We start from the raw sequence: 15,613 nt of genomic DNA, 5'->3' as shown, positions 1-15,613 counted from the left end.
CTAGAGGAGGCAAAATGACTCTGGAACCTTTGTATCCTGAAGGTCATCCTAAGAGAATTGATCAAGATTCTCAAGGAATTAATGCACATGCACCCAGTCATCCTAAGGAGAAGAAGAAGGATGATAGAAACCTGCATGTTAGTTCACCAAATACTGTCACACCTGAAGAACCAAATGATATTTCTGCGTCTAATGAAGAAACACAATCTGGTGATGAACATGAACCATGTGACAATATCGACAGCGATGTTCATAATGATGCTCAACCTAGCAATGATAAGGATGTGGAGAGTGAACCTACGGTTAATCCTGATAACCCACAACCTAAGAGATACGATAAGAATGACTTCACTTCTAGGAAGCATGGTAAAGAAAGAGAGCCATGGGTTCAGAGACCTATGCCCTTTCCTCCTAAGCCATCCAAGAAAAAGGATGATGTGGATTTTGAGCGCTTTACTGAAATGATAAGACCCGTCTTTCTGCAGGTGCGGTTAGTTGATATGCTCAAAATGTCTCCATATGCCAAGTACATAAATGATATCGTGACCAATAAACGGAAGATACCAGATCTTGAGATCTCCACCATGCTTGCCAATTACACTTTCAAAGGTGGAACTCCTAAGAAACTTGGTGATCCCGGAGTGCCCACTATACCTTGCTCCATTAAAGGAAACTACGTAAGAACTACCTTATGTGACCTTGGAGCCGAAGTTAGTGGTATGCCGCTCTCTCTTTATCGTAGACTTGAACTGGATAAGTTGACACCCACTGAAATCTCGCTGCAAATGGCCGACAAATCAACTGCTTTCCATGTTGGCATTTGCGAGGATGTGCTTGTTGTGGTTGCTAACACCACTATCTTGACAGACTTTGTTATCGTGGATATTCCCGAGGACGATGCCATGGCTGTCATCCTCGGAAGACCCTTTTTAAACACTTCAGGGGCTGTTATAGATTGCAACAAAGGCAATGTCTTTCCATGTCAACGGTAATGAGCATACCGTGCACTTTCCGAAGAAACGATATCAAGTAAATTGCATCTATGCTATCGAAAAAACTTCATCGATTCTTATTGGGAGCTTTGAATGCCCTATTCCTCGTGTCAAGATGAAGTATGAATTGCTTGTTGGGGAGATTCATATCCCCATTGAGGTAACTTAGTGGCTATTCGAAAATTCTCCGTTTTCTCTTGCGATTCGAGAAACTTTTTTCATAGGGATTTGATCAACCCCATTGATGGATTTCTTTCGATGACCATGAAATGGATAAATCAAAGAGTTGCATACCTCTGTTTTAAGCTTTCACTTTTTTTTCTTAGATGAAAAATGATAGGTTTAGTTTAGTTTTTCCTGTTTTCTGTTTTAGCATCCCGGAGAAAAATACCCCGAAAATAAAAGTTCTGCGATGGTCCTGAAAATCTAGTATTATTTTTTCTGGAATATTTGAAAAATACTAGGACAGAGAGCTGGCCTGGTGGCCACCCCACTGGGCCACAAGCCCTGTCACCGCGGGCTACCCCCTGGCCGCTGCGAGCAAGCTTGTGGGGCCCACAGGGGCCCGCTCCACTCATTCTAGCTCCCATCCTCTTCTTCTTCCTCCAGAAAAAATTGTTTCGCAGCTCAAACCCGTGTTCTTGCTCATTTGGCTGTGATTTTCGATCTCCTTGCTCAAAGCATCATTCTCTGAACCGTTTTGGGGAAATTACTCCTTGGTAAGTGACTCCTCCGTTGGTCCAATTAGTTTTTGCTCTAGTGCTTTATCCTTCGCGTGTTCTTGCTACCTTGGTGACCCTGTTCTTGAGCTTGAAATGTTGATGTTAGCTGGTCCCAGTAGTTTTAGCGCGTGATACGGTTTCTAGGGACTGGTAGGAGTAGTTGCTACGAGTTGGGTTAATCCTTACTCACTTTTCTTTCGTAGTCTCTAAAAATTTCAGAATTTTACAGAGCTAGAAAAGGAAAAAGATGAGGAGGTTCTTGAGAGGATCTTCAAGCCGTAACCCCAAGGAGGATGAGAAGAACCACCCCAAGTACGTGGTTCCTCGAGTCACAGATGTTCGAGCGTGCGAGTGGCCAAGTGATGAATTTTTGCGCGCCGTCGGGCTTTATGAAGACTTTTATTACTTGGTGGAGAACGTAGGTCTTACCGCGGTCGTTGAAGATAAGTGCTCACAATACCTTCTCCTCACCAATATTTTTGTTCAAAGCTTCAACTTTTATCCGAGGAAGAATCCTCCCATGGTTGAGTTCATGTTGTACGGTATACCCCAGTGCATGACACCACAGGATTTTTGCAATGCATGCAAATTACCTTATGTTGGGGATATTCATGATCCTCGTCCACGGGACCTGGAGGATTTCATAGGTACTATTGCTGTTGGAGAGGAGAGAGGAGTGTCTCGCGCTAGAATTGCTAGCATACATTTTCCCGTGCTTCGGTACTTCTCTTTATTTGTGGGAAAATGTTTGATTGGTCGTGGGGAGGCTGGATCACTTAGCTCTCTAGACCTTGCGGTCTTGCACGAAGGCCTTTATAGCACTAAGACTTATAGCCTAGGTGCTATAGTAGCTCAGTGGTTGAACACAAACCGTTCCAAAGGGTCGTCTATGGAGGTATCTATGTTACTCGTCTTGCTAGACACTTTGAGATACCTATTAGACTTCGCGAGGAAGAAGAGATGCTTCTTCCTGAGAAATATCTGGATTATGACAGCATGGCTCGCCACGATTTTCTGGATAGAGAGGCTAGTAGACGGATGATTTATAACCTGGTATTTATTCAGGGTACTCGAGAGACTATTACTTTTCATGTTCCTTCTCTATTCGATCTTCATGCAGGCAAGTACACTCTTATGCCATTGGACATCTACGCATATTGGGGCTTGGCCCAACCACAGGTGCCCATGCCCGAGCCGCCAGTCGAGTACCAGACGCCAGTTTATCAGTGGGAGCAAGAGGAGCTCACACAGCAGTGGCATCCACAGTCTGCTCTGGAGTATCCCGGAGCTGGTTATTTCCCGCCTTGGGAGTATACCAAGCTAGGCCAAAAGCCTAAGCTTGGGGGAGTACGTGTTCCCACCGACCTTACATTCATGCTTATGCTTTCACTCTGTTCATCGGTGTTCAGACTTTGCCACTGTATCATCCATGCTAGTTTGTTTTTGTTTTCTTATTTTCTTGTTTTGTGTCCTTTTGAGAAAACCCAAAAAGATTTTCCTTTCTTCTTCTTTTTCTTTTGCTTGTTGGGAGCTTTCCCGTGTAAATAGTTTTCTTTTTCTTTGGGTCAAGGTAGAAGATATTGGTTACAATGTTTAGTGGCTCTTGCATGCATACCTGTTTAGCTTTCAAAGAGTCATATTACTTTGTCTTCTACTTTGTGTTTGCCTACAGATTCAGCTTACTCCATTGCACGAGCACGCTTATTATTTTTCACATCGTTCGATCGTGCAAGTGAAAGGCAATAATGATAATATATGATGAAGTGAGTGAGACTGGAAAAGCTCGTATGAACTCTATCTAATTTGTTTTTGTAAATATGACTAGCTTGTCATCCCAGATTCAGCTTTGTTGTGAGAGAATCATGTTTGCAATGACAACTTAGAGATCATAGTTTCTGATGCCATGCTTATTTAGCTAGGAGCTTATAATGGTTTGTCTTGAATGCCAACATAGATTTTGAGATGACTATGATGTAGTATGATAGGATGGTATTCTTCTTTGAATGATTCAAGTGGCTTGACTTAGCGCATGTTCATGCATGTAGTTGAAAAAAAAATCAACATAGCCTCTATGATGTTCGTGTTCATGGTGATTTATATCCTGTTCAAGCTTGCATTCCATGTTAGTCAAACTCATTGCATCTTTATGACTGTTGTCGCTCTCTAGTTGGTCGCTTCCCCGTCTTTTGCTAGCCTTCACTTGTACTAAGCGGAATACTGCTTGTGCATCCACTTCCATAAACCCAAAAGTTTTTCCATGCGAGTCCACCATACCTACCTATTTGCGGTATTTACCTGACGTTCCAAGTAAATTTGCATGTGCCATTCTCTAAACCTTCAAGAAATACTCTGTTTTGCATGCCCGAACCGCTCATGTGTTGACACGGGGATACTGGTATCTTCCATGTTACGCGTGTTATCCTCGACATGTGTTTATTCACTGTCATTCATGAGAAATTAGCCGGTAATTGGAATGCCCAGTTGCACGCTTAAATCGAAAACATAACTGTAAAACAAGACTGCCCCTGGATTGATGTTAGTATGGACGGTACCCAAGGATTTGGCTAGCCGTGGAGTGTGATTGATTGGTGGTGGGGGAGTTAAAACTTTACTTTTCTGTTTGGGAACTGCCTATAGCATGAGTAGCGTGGAAGAAATTGAGAACACTTGGTCATTGCGTTGACAATGAAAGCATGCCACCCAAAATTATTATCTCTATTTTCAAAGCTTGAGCTCTGGCACCTCTGTAAATCAATGTTTCCCTCTACGAAGGGCCTGTATATTTATTTTCCTGTTGAGTCATCCTCTTCTTTTAAGCACCAATTAGAGAGCACCTCTGTCATCTTTATGCTTTGCTTTTGATTGATATTGAGTATGACTACCAATGGATCTTCGTTGCTATGAATTACAATGTTTAGTCAGCCCTTGATCTTTGAAAGTGCTCTGCATTTATGTTTTGCAGTCTCAGAAAGAGCTAGCGAGATACCACCTATTCATATTGCTTCATGCTTGTTTTGATTGAATTGTTGGTATCTAAAACTCATTATTATTTGCTCGCTAGCTGATTATGCCAATGATAATAGTTTACCGTGAGACCTTTGTGTCACTTGCTTATGTGGTTAACTTGTGATCTTGCTGAAATTCTGGTTATGAGTTAGACATAGTTGCAACAACAGGATCAAACAGAGTTTGTCAAAGTTTTTCTTTCTCTTTCAGTTTGTCAACTGAGTTGCTTGAGGACAAGGTTTTAAGCTTGGGGGAGTTGATACGTCTCCGTCGTATCTACTTTTCCAAACTCTTTTGCCCTTGTTTTGGACTCTAATTTGCATGATTTGAATGGAACTAACCCGGACTAACGCTGTTTTCAGCAGAATTGCCAAGGTGTTGTTTTTGTGCAGAAATGAAAGTTCTCGGAATGTCCTGAAAATTTATGGAGAATTTTTCTGGAAAATATGAAAAATACCTGCGCAAAGATCCACCAGAGAGGATGGGCCAGTGGGCCACAAGCCCTCTTGCCGCGGCCACCCCCTGGCCGCGGCAACCAAGCTTGTGGGGCCCAGGTGGCTCTACCGCCCCCAATCTCAGCTCTATAAATTCACTTTCGCCCAGAAAAAATGAGAAGAGAAGATTTCGTCGTGTTTGCGATAGGGAGGCGCCGCCACATCCTATTCTTCATCTGGAGGACAGATCAAGAGTCCGTTTTGGGCTCCGGAGAGGGGAAATCGTCGTCATCGTCATCATCAACCTTCTTCCCTCTCCAATTCCATGAAGCTCTTCATCGTTCGTGAGTAATCTATTCGTAGGCTCGCTGGGCGGTGATGAGTAGTATGAGATCTATCATGTAATCGAGTTAGTTTTGACGAGGATTGATCCCTAGTATCGACTATGTTTTGAGATTGATGTTGCTACTACTTTGCCATGCTTAATGCTTGTCACTAGGGCCCGAGTGCCATGATTTCAGATCTGAAATTATTATGTTGTTACCAATATATGTGTGTTTTGGATCCAATCTTGCAAGTTGTAGTTACCTACTATGTGTTATGACCCGGCAATCCCGGAGTGACAATAACCGGAAACACTCCCGGTGATGACCATAGGTTGAGGAGTTCATGTGTTCACCAAGTGCTAATGCGTTGTTCCGGTTCTTTATTAAAAGGAGAACCTTAACTTCCGTAGTATCCTTTTGGACCCCGCTGCCACGGGAGGGATGGACAATAGATGTCATGCAAGTTCTTTTCCCTAAGCACGTATGACTACAAACGGAATGCATGCCTATATCACATTGACGAACGGGGGCTAGCCATATATCTCTCCGTGTTATAACTGTTGCATGACGAATATCATCCAAACGAATCACCGACCCATTGCCTACGAGTTTGTCCCACTACTGCTGTTACTTGTTTTGCTCTGCTGCTGTTACTTGTTTTTCTCTGCTGCTGGTACTGTTGTTACTTGCTACTGCTGTTACTTGCTACTGTTGCTACTTGCTACTGCTGTCACTACCGCTGTTCATTGCTACTGTTGTTACTCGTTACACTGCTACTATCTGCTACAATTCTGGTTTGCTTCGTTGACGGGAAAAGACAATTTCCGTCAACGGGCAACTTCTGGCGCCATTGATACGACCGTTAGAAATAGTCTGCCGTGTCAACAGATCGTTTCTGACACCGTTGTTATCATACTACTTTGCTGCTGATACTTTTCTTGCAGATACTAATCTTTCAAGTGTGGTTGAATCTGATACATTCAGCTGCTAATACTCGAGAGTATTCTCTCACCTCCTGACTCGCGTACCAACAAATTTGGGTCGAATACTCTACCCTCGAAAACTGCCTCCAACCCACGCGCTGGTGGGCCATTGCAAGACAGTTGCTAATTGTTGAGGAACTGGGAGGAGTTCTGGCTCTGTTGTCGCGAAGGTATTAAGTCAGGGACTCGTCAACAACATTCTTCTAGTGTCGTTGCCGGGGACTGCTAAGTAGCCATCATATCTTGCGGTGTCCGTATCTTTTGATCCATAGCTCTGTTGGATATGTTCTCTATGTGTAAATTGCTTGTAACGACGCGTAGAATCACGTGAACCTATTTGTTTTGCTGTTTAACAACTAATTAAAAGTGTTAGTTCAGATCTGGACAGAATTGCAAATTAACATGTGAGGTCGTTTCGGAGGTGCTATATTTCATTTCCGACCCTATTTAAAATGCCTAGATAGGTAGTTTAATTACGCTTCACCCCGTGCCATGTGTAACCACATTTAATATTGTCGTGTACCTAATCGGGATAGAACTAAATAATTCGTATGTGGAGTTTCGTCAATATGCAACTCGTTGCATATTGAACTTCACTTAATGTGTAGTATTTGGATGTTGTGAATTGACATGCCGTGACTTGCTTGTATTAAGCTGATCATGCATCATATGTGGATTGCATGTTGTTGTGCATCGTGTGGTGAATCTCGTGTGTTGATTCTTGTTTTCGGTTTGCTTCCTCTGGATAGAGTTCCGCAAGCATGTCGGATGTGAGGACCCGTTCGACTACATCGGTTCGTCTGCTTCATGGAGTCATTCTTCTTCCAAGCGGGATCTCAGGCAAGTTGACCATTTCCCAAGATACCATTACTATCATTGCCATGCTAGATTTACCGTTTCTATCGATTATGTCTCGTTGCCTACCACATGTTAAATATCAGCCTCTCAACAATGCCATGAAAACCTTCAACCTGTTCAACCTAGCAAACCAGTGATTGGCTATGTTACTGCTTGCTTAACCATGTATTAGCGTTGCTAGTTGCAGGTGCAGTTGCTTCCATGTGACAACATGGGTTCCTTGTTATATCACCATATTAATGCTATTTAATTTAACGCACCTATATACTTGGTAAAAGTTGGAAGTCTCGACCTTTCTAGCCTGGTGTTTTGTTCCACCTTTTCCCCCTTAGTTTCGGCTACCGGTGTTATGTTCCATAATCGAGCGCTCCTAACACGATCGGGGTTGTTATGGGGACCCCCTTGATAATTCGTTTTAGATTAAAGCTGGTCTGGCAAGGCCCAACATTGGTTCTACATTTGCCCAACATAATAACTTTGTTAATACTAAAAGCATAGGGCGTCATGAACACGAGGAGTAATTTTACATATTACAGGGATGGCCAGTGCTGATGGTGCTGGTCCAAAACAGAGCAGCTTACTTACGCTACCCGGGGCAACTCGGCGTCTAGCGTGGTAACCATCGCTCATCCGTCGTGTCCTGAGAACAAGATACGCGCCTCCTATCGGGATCGTCGACACGCCGGGTGGCCTTGCTGGATTAGTTTTACCTTTGACAAAATATCTTGTGCATCGGGATTTCGGTGATGCTTTGGGTAATCTCAGAGTTGAGGTTTTCCAGTAAGAAGTCCGACGAGATCGCGAGTTTCGTGATCGAGGATTTCTATGCGGCTTGTGGTAATTTGTGACAGACTAGTTGGAGCACCCCTACAAGGTTAAATCTTTCGGAAAGTCGTGCCCGCGGTTATGTGGCAACTTGGAAACTTTGTTTAACACTGGTTCTAGATAACTTGAAGTTAACTTAATTAAAACTTGCCAACCATGTGCGTAACCGTGACTGTCTCTTTCGTGAGCTCCTTCTCCGATCCATGAAGCGGTGGGGTTATGTCTGACGTAGGTAGGTGTTCAGGATCATTCATTTGATCATCAGTAGTCACGTCCGCTACGAGTAGATCTTCCCCCTCTTATCTCTTGTACTCGTAAGTTTAGCCACCAAATATATGCTTAGCCACTGCTGCAACCTCACCACTTAACCTTACCTCACCTAATAAGCTTTGCTAGTCTTGATACCTTTGGAAATGAGATTGTTAAGTCCCCTGTGGCTCACAGATTACTACAACACCAGTTGCAGGTACATGTAAAGGTTACTTGACTCGAGCGCGTTGATTGTTCATTTGGATTTGCTTCTTCTTCTTATTCTTCATCGATCTAGGATGGGTTCCAGGTCGGCAGCCTGGGATAGCAAGGATGGACGTCATTCTTATTTTTTCGTTTGTTTTCGTCCGTAGTCGGACCCTGCTCTTCTTCATGATGATTATGTATTGTGTTGATATGACTCTCATGTAGCTTGTGGCGAGTGTAAGCCAATTCTATATATATATATATATATATATATATCTTCTTTTTAGTACATGTACTTGTAACGATTCCATTCTTGCAAAACGACAAGATGCGCTTCTATCCCTGCCGAGGCCCTTGTGCCAAATTGAGGATAAATAGGGTCGCATCTTGGGCGTGACAATAGTGGATACTAGGGATCAATCCCCGTCAAAACTAACTCGATTACATGATAGATCTCATCCAACCCATCACCGTCCACCTAGCTGATGGGTAACGTAGCATAAATTCAAAATTTTCCTACACATATTCAGATCTTCCTATGGAGAGACCAGCAACGAGAGAGGGGTAAGAGCATCTTCATACCTTTGAAGATCGCCAGGCGGAAGCGTTGCTAGAACGCGGTTGATGGAATCGTACTCGCAGCGATTCCGATCTAGTGCCGAACTACGGCACCTCCGCGTTCAACAAACGTGCAGCCCGGTGACGTCTCCCACACCTTGATCCAACAAGGAGGAGGTAGAGGTTGGGGAAGAACTCCAGCAGCACGACGGCGTGGTGTCGATGGAGAGACGAGGTCTCCCGGCAGGGCTTCGCCAAGCACCGGCAGACAGGAGGAGAAAGAAGAGCAGGGCTGCGCCGAGGGAGAGGGAAAAGTCTATCTCTCAATGGCCAAAAGTGCCCGATATATATAGGGGGAGGGGAGAGGGGATGCCACCCCTAGGGTTCCCACCCTAGGGGGTGCGGCAGCCCCCCCAGATGGGAGGTGCGGCAGCCAGAGGGGGGAGGAGGGGGTGGCGCACCATCTGGTGGGCCTTAGGCCCACCTGGCTTAGGGTTTGCCCCCCCCCCTTTTCTCTCCCCTACGCATTGGGCTGAGTGGGGAGGCGCACCAGCCCACCTAGGGGCTGGTTCGCACCCCCACTTGGCCCAACTTACCTCCCGGGGTTGTTGCCCCCCTTCGGTGGTCCCCGGGGCCACCTCCGGTGGTCCCGGTGGTTCCGGTACGTTACCGGTGATGCCCGAAACACTTCCGGTGTCTGAAACCATCCGTCATATATATCAATATTTACCTCCGGACCATTCCGGAGCTCCTCTTGACGTCCGGGATCTCATCCGGGACTCCGAACAACTTTCGGTAACCTTGTATAACAATTCCCTATAACCCTAGCATCATCGAACCTTAAGTGTGTAGACCCTACGTGTTCGGGAGACAGGCAGACATGACCGAGACACCTCTCTGGCCAATAACCATCAGCGGGGTCTGGATACCCATGGTGGCTCCCACTTGCTCCACAATGATCTCATCGGATGAACCACGATGTCGAGGATTCAATCAATCCCGTATACGATTCCCTTTGTCTGTCGGTATAGAACTTGCCCGACACTCGATCGTCGGTATACCTATACCTTGTTCAATCTCGTTACCGGTAAGTCTCTTTACTCGTTCCGTAGCACGTCATCGTGTGAATAACTCCTTAGTCACATTGAGCTCATGATGATGTTCTACCGAGTGGGCCCAGAGATACCTCTCCGTCACACGGAGTGACAAATCACGATCTCGATTCGTACCAACCCAACATACACTTTCGGAGGTACCCGTAGTGCACCTTTATAGTCACCCAGTTACGTTGTGACGTTTGATACACCCAAAGCACTCCTACGGTATCCGGGAGTTGCACAATCTCACGGTCGAAGGAAAAGATACTTGACATTAGAAAAGCATTAGCATACGAACAATACGATCTAGTGCTAGGCTTAGGATTGGGTCTTGTCCATCACATCATTCTCCCAATGATGCGATCCCGTTATCAATGACATCTAATGCCCATGATCAGGAAACCATGATCATCTATTGACTAACGAGCTAACCAACTAGAGGCTTGCTAGGGACACATTGTGATCTATTTATTCACACATGTATTACTGTTTCCTGTTAATACAATTATAGCATGAACAATAGACGATTATCATGAACAAGGAAATATGATAATAACCATATTATTATTGCCTCTAGGGCATATTTCCAACAGTCTCCCACTTGCACTAGAGTCAATAATCTAGTTACATTGTTATGTATCGAACACCCATAGCATTATGGTGTTGATCATGTTTTGCTCGTGGAAGAGGTTTAGTCAACGGGTCTGCAATATTCAGATCCGTGTGTACTTTACAAATATCTATCACTCCACTCTGGACATGGTCCTGGATGGAGTTGTAGCGGCGTTTGATGTGCTTCGTCTTCCGTTGAAACCTGGGCTCCTTGGCTATGGCAATGGCTCCAGTGTTATCATAGAAGAGTGTCATAGGACCCGACGCGCTTGGAAACACTCCAAGGTCGGTGATGAGCTCCTTCATCCAAATTCCTTCATGAGCCGCTTCTGAAGCAGCTATGTACTCCGCTTCACATGTAGATGCTGCCACGACTTCTTGCTTGCTGCTGCACCAGCTCACTGCCCCACCATTTAACACATATACGTATCCGGTCTGTCACTTAGAGTCATCCGGATCTGTGTCGAAGCTAGCGTCGACGTAACCCTTTCCGACGAGCTCTTCGTCACCTCCATAAACGAGAAACATTTCCTTAGTCCTTTTCAGGTACTTAAGGATATTCTTGACCGCTGTCCAGTGTTCCATACCAGGATCACTTTGGTACCTCCCCACCAAACTTATGGCAAGGTTTATATCAGGTCTGGTACACAGCATGGCATACATTAGAGAGCCCACGGCTGAAGCGTAGGGGACAGAACTCATCTTCTCTTTATCTGCTGCCGTGGTCGGCGACTGAGTCTTACTCAATCTCATACCTTGCAAAACTGGCAAGAACCCTTTCTTTGAGTTTTCCATATTGAACTTCTTCAATATCTTGTCAAGGTATGTACTTTGCGAAAGACCTATGAGGCGTCTCGATCTATCTCTATAGATCTTGATGCCTAATATGTATGCAGCTTCTCCAAGGTCCGTCATTGAAAAACTCTTGTTCAAATAGGCCTTTATGCTCTCCAACATCTCTATATTATTCCCCATCAATAATATGTCATCCACATACAGTATGAGGAAAGCTACAGAGCTCCCACTCACTTTCTTGTACAGACAGGCTTCTCCGTAAACCTGTATGAACCCAAACGCTTTCATCACCTCATTAAAGCGAATGTTCCAACTCCGAGATGCTTGCACCAGCCCATAGATGGAGCGCTGGAGCTTGCACACTTTGTTAGCACCCTTAGGGTCAACAAAACCTTCTGGTTGCATCATATACAACTCTTACTTAAGGTTCCCGTTAAGGAACGCTGATTTGACGTCCATTTGCCAAATTTCATAATCATTAAAGGCGGCAATTGCTAACATGATTCGGACTGATTTCAGCTTCGCTACGGGAGAGAAAGTCTCTTCGTAGTCAACTCCTTGAATTTGTCGAAAACCCTTTGGGACAAGTCGAGCTTTGTAAACGGTTACATTACCGTTTGCATCAGTCTTCTTCTTGAAGATCTATTTATTTTCTATGGCTCGCCGGTCATCGGGCAAGTCCACCAAAGTCCATAATTTGTTCTCATACATGGATCCTATCTCGGATTTCATAGCCTCAAGCCATTTGTTGGAATCCGGGCCCGCCATCGCTTCATCATAGTTCGAAGGTTCACCGTTGTCTAACAACATGATTTCCATCATAGGGTTGTCGTACCACTCTGGTGCGGAGCGTGCCCTTGTGGACCTTCGTGGTTCAGTAGTAACTTGATCCGAATCTTCATGATCATCATCTTTAACTTCCTCTTCAGTCGGTGTAGGCGCCACAGGAACAACTTCCCGCGCTGCGCTAGTATCCTGTTCGAGAGGGGGTGTAATTACCTCATCAAGTTCTACCTTCCTCCCACTTACTTCTTGCGAGAGAAACTCTTTCTCTAAAAAGGATCTGTTCATGGCAACAAAGGTTTTACCTTTGGATCTAAGATAGAAGGTATACCCAATGGTTTCATTAGGGTATCCTATGAATACGCATTTCTCTGCTTTGGGTTCGAGCTTTTCTGGTTGAAGTTTCTTCACATAAGCATCGCAGCCCCAAACTTTAAGAAACGACAACTTAGGTTTCTTGCCAAACCATAGTTCATACGGTGTCGTCTCAACAGATTTAGACGGTGCCCTATTTAAAGTGAATGCTGCAGTTTCTAATGCGTATCCCCAAAATGATAGCGGTAAGTCGGTAAGAGACATCATAGATCGTACCATATCTAATAAAGTGCGATTACGACGTTCAGACACTCCGTTGCGTTGCGGTGTGCCAGGCGGCGTCAGTTGTGAAACGATTCCACACTTCCTTAGGTGTGTGCCAAACTCGTGACTCAAATATTCTCCTCCACGATCAGATGGTAGACATTTAATTTTTCTGTCACGTTGATTCTCAACCTCACTCTGAAATTCCTTGAACTTTTCAAACGTCTGAGATTTGTGCTTCATCAAGTAGATATACCCATACCTACTCAAATCATCGGTGAGAGTGAGAACATAATGATAACCACCGCGAGCTTCAATGTTCATTGGACCACACACATCAGTATGTATTATTTCCAATAAGTCAGTTGCTCTCTCCATTATTCCTGAGAATGGAGTCTTAGTCATTTTGCCCATGAGGCACGGTTCGCATGTGTCAAATGATTCAAAGTCAAGAGACTCTAATAGTCCATCAGTATGGAGCTTCTTCATGCGCTTAACGCCGATATGACCAAGGCGGCAGTGCCACAAGTATGTGGGACTATCATTATCAACTTTACATCTTTTGGTACTCACACTATGAATATGTGTAACATCACGATCGAGATTCATCAAGAATAAACCATTCACCAGCGGAGCATGACCATAAAACATATCACTCATATAAATAGAACAACCATTATTCTCTGACTTAAATGAGTAGCCGTCTTGCATTAAGCAAGACCCTGATACAAAGTTCATGCTTAAAGCTGGTACTAAATAACAATTATTAAGGTTTAAAACTAATCCCGATGGTAGATGTAGAGGTAGCGTGCCGACGGCGATCACATCGACCTTTGAACCATTCCCGACGCGCATCGTCACCTCGTCCTTGGCCAGTCTCCGCTTATTCCGTAGTTCCTGCTTTGAGTTGCAAATGTGAGCAACAACACCGGTATCAAATACCCAGGAGCTACTTCGAGCGCTGGTAAGGTACACATCAATAACATGTATATCACATATGCCTTTAATGTTGTCGGCCTTCTTGTCCGCTAAGTATTTGGGGCAGTTCCGCTTCCAGTGACTTTTCCCTTGCAATAGAAGCACTCAGTCTCAGGCTTGGGTCCATTATTTTTCTTCTTCCCGGCATCTGGCTTACCGGGCACGGCAACAGCCTTGCCGTCTTTCTTGAAGTTCTTCTTACCCTTGCCTTTCTTGAAACTAGTGGTCTTGTTGACCATCAACACTTGATGCTCTTTCTTGATTTCTACTTCTGCAGATTTGAGCATCGAGTACAACTCGGGAATGGTCTTCTTCATCCCTTGCATGTTGTAGTTAAGTACAAAGCCTTTGTAGCTTGGTGGGAGAGACTGGAGGATTCTGTCAATTATAGCATCATCCGGAAGTTCGACTCCAAGTGAAGTCAGACGACCGTGTAACCCAGACATTTTGAGTATGTGCTCACTGACAGAACTGTTCTCCTCCATCTTATAGCTAAAGAACTTGTCGGAGACTTCATATCTCTCGACACGGGCATGAGCTTGAAAAACTAGCTTCAGCTCCTAGAACATCTCATATGCCCCGTGTTGCTCAAAACGCCTTTGGAGCCCCGTTTCTAAACTGTATAACATGCCACACCTAACCAGAGAGTAGTCATCACTCCGCGTTTGCCAGACATTCAGAATGTCCTGGGCTGCTGTGGGAGCGGGAGGGTCACCTAGCGGCGCATCAAGGACATAAGCCTTTTTAGCTACTTCAAGGATGAGCTTCAAGTTGCGAACCCAGTCCGCATAGTTGCTACCATCATCTTTCAGCTTGTTTTTCTCTAGGAATGCATTGAAATTGAGGTTGACGTTGGCCATCTACAGTATTTATAAAGACAACTTTTAGACTAAGTTCATGACAATTAAGTTCATTTAATCAAATTAAGTATGAACTCCCACTTAAATCGACATCCCTCTAGTCATCTAAGTGATACATGATCCATGTTGACTAACCCGTGTCCGATCATCACGTGAGACGGACTAGTCACCATGGTGAGCAACTGCATGCTGATCGTATTCAACCATAGGACTCATGTTCGACCTTTCGGTCTCTTGTATTCGAGGTCATGTCTGTACATGCTAAGCTCGTCAAGTCAACCTAGGTGTTTCGCGTGTGTAAATCTGGCTTACACCCGTTGTATGCGAACGTTAGAATCTATCACACCCGATCATCACGTGGTGCTTCGAGATAACGAACCTTCGCAACGGTGCACACTTAGGGGGATACGTTCTCGAAATTTTAAGAGGGGTCATCTTATTATGCTACCGTCGTTCTAAGCAATAAGATGTAAAACATGATAAACATCACAATGCAATCATATAGTGACATGATATGGCCATCATCATCTTTGCTCTTTCGATCTCCATCTTCAGGCATCGCATGATCATCATCGTCACCGGCGTGACACCATGATCTCCATCATCGTGTCTCCGTGAAGTCGTCACGCCAACTACTACTATCACTATTACTATAGCTAACCGTTAGCAATGAAGTAAAAGTAGTAAGCACATGGCGTTGCATATCATACAATAAATTAAGACAACTCCTATGGCTCCTGCCGGTTGTC

The sequence above is a fragment of the Hordeum vulgare genome, chromosome 5H (assembly GCF_904849725.1).
Source record: "Hordeum vulgare subsp. vulgare chromosome 5H, MorexV3_pseudomolecules_assembly, whole genome shotgun sequence".
Taxonomy (NCBI): Eukaryota; Viridiplantae; Streptophyta; class Magnoliopsida; order Poales; family Poaceae; genus Hordeum; species Hordeum vulgare.
This window is presented reverse-complemented; position numbering follows the sequence as displayed.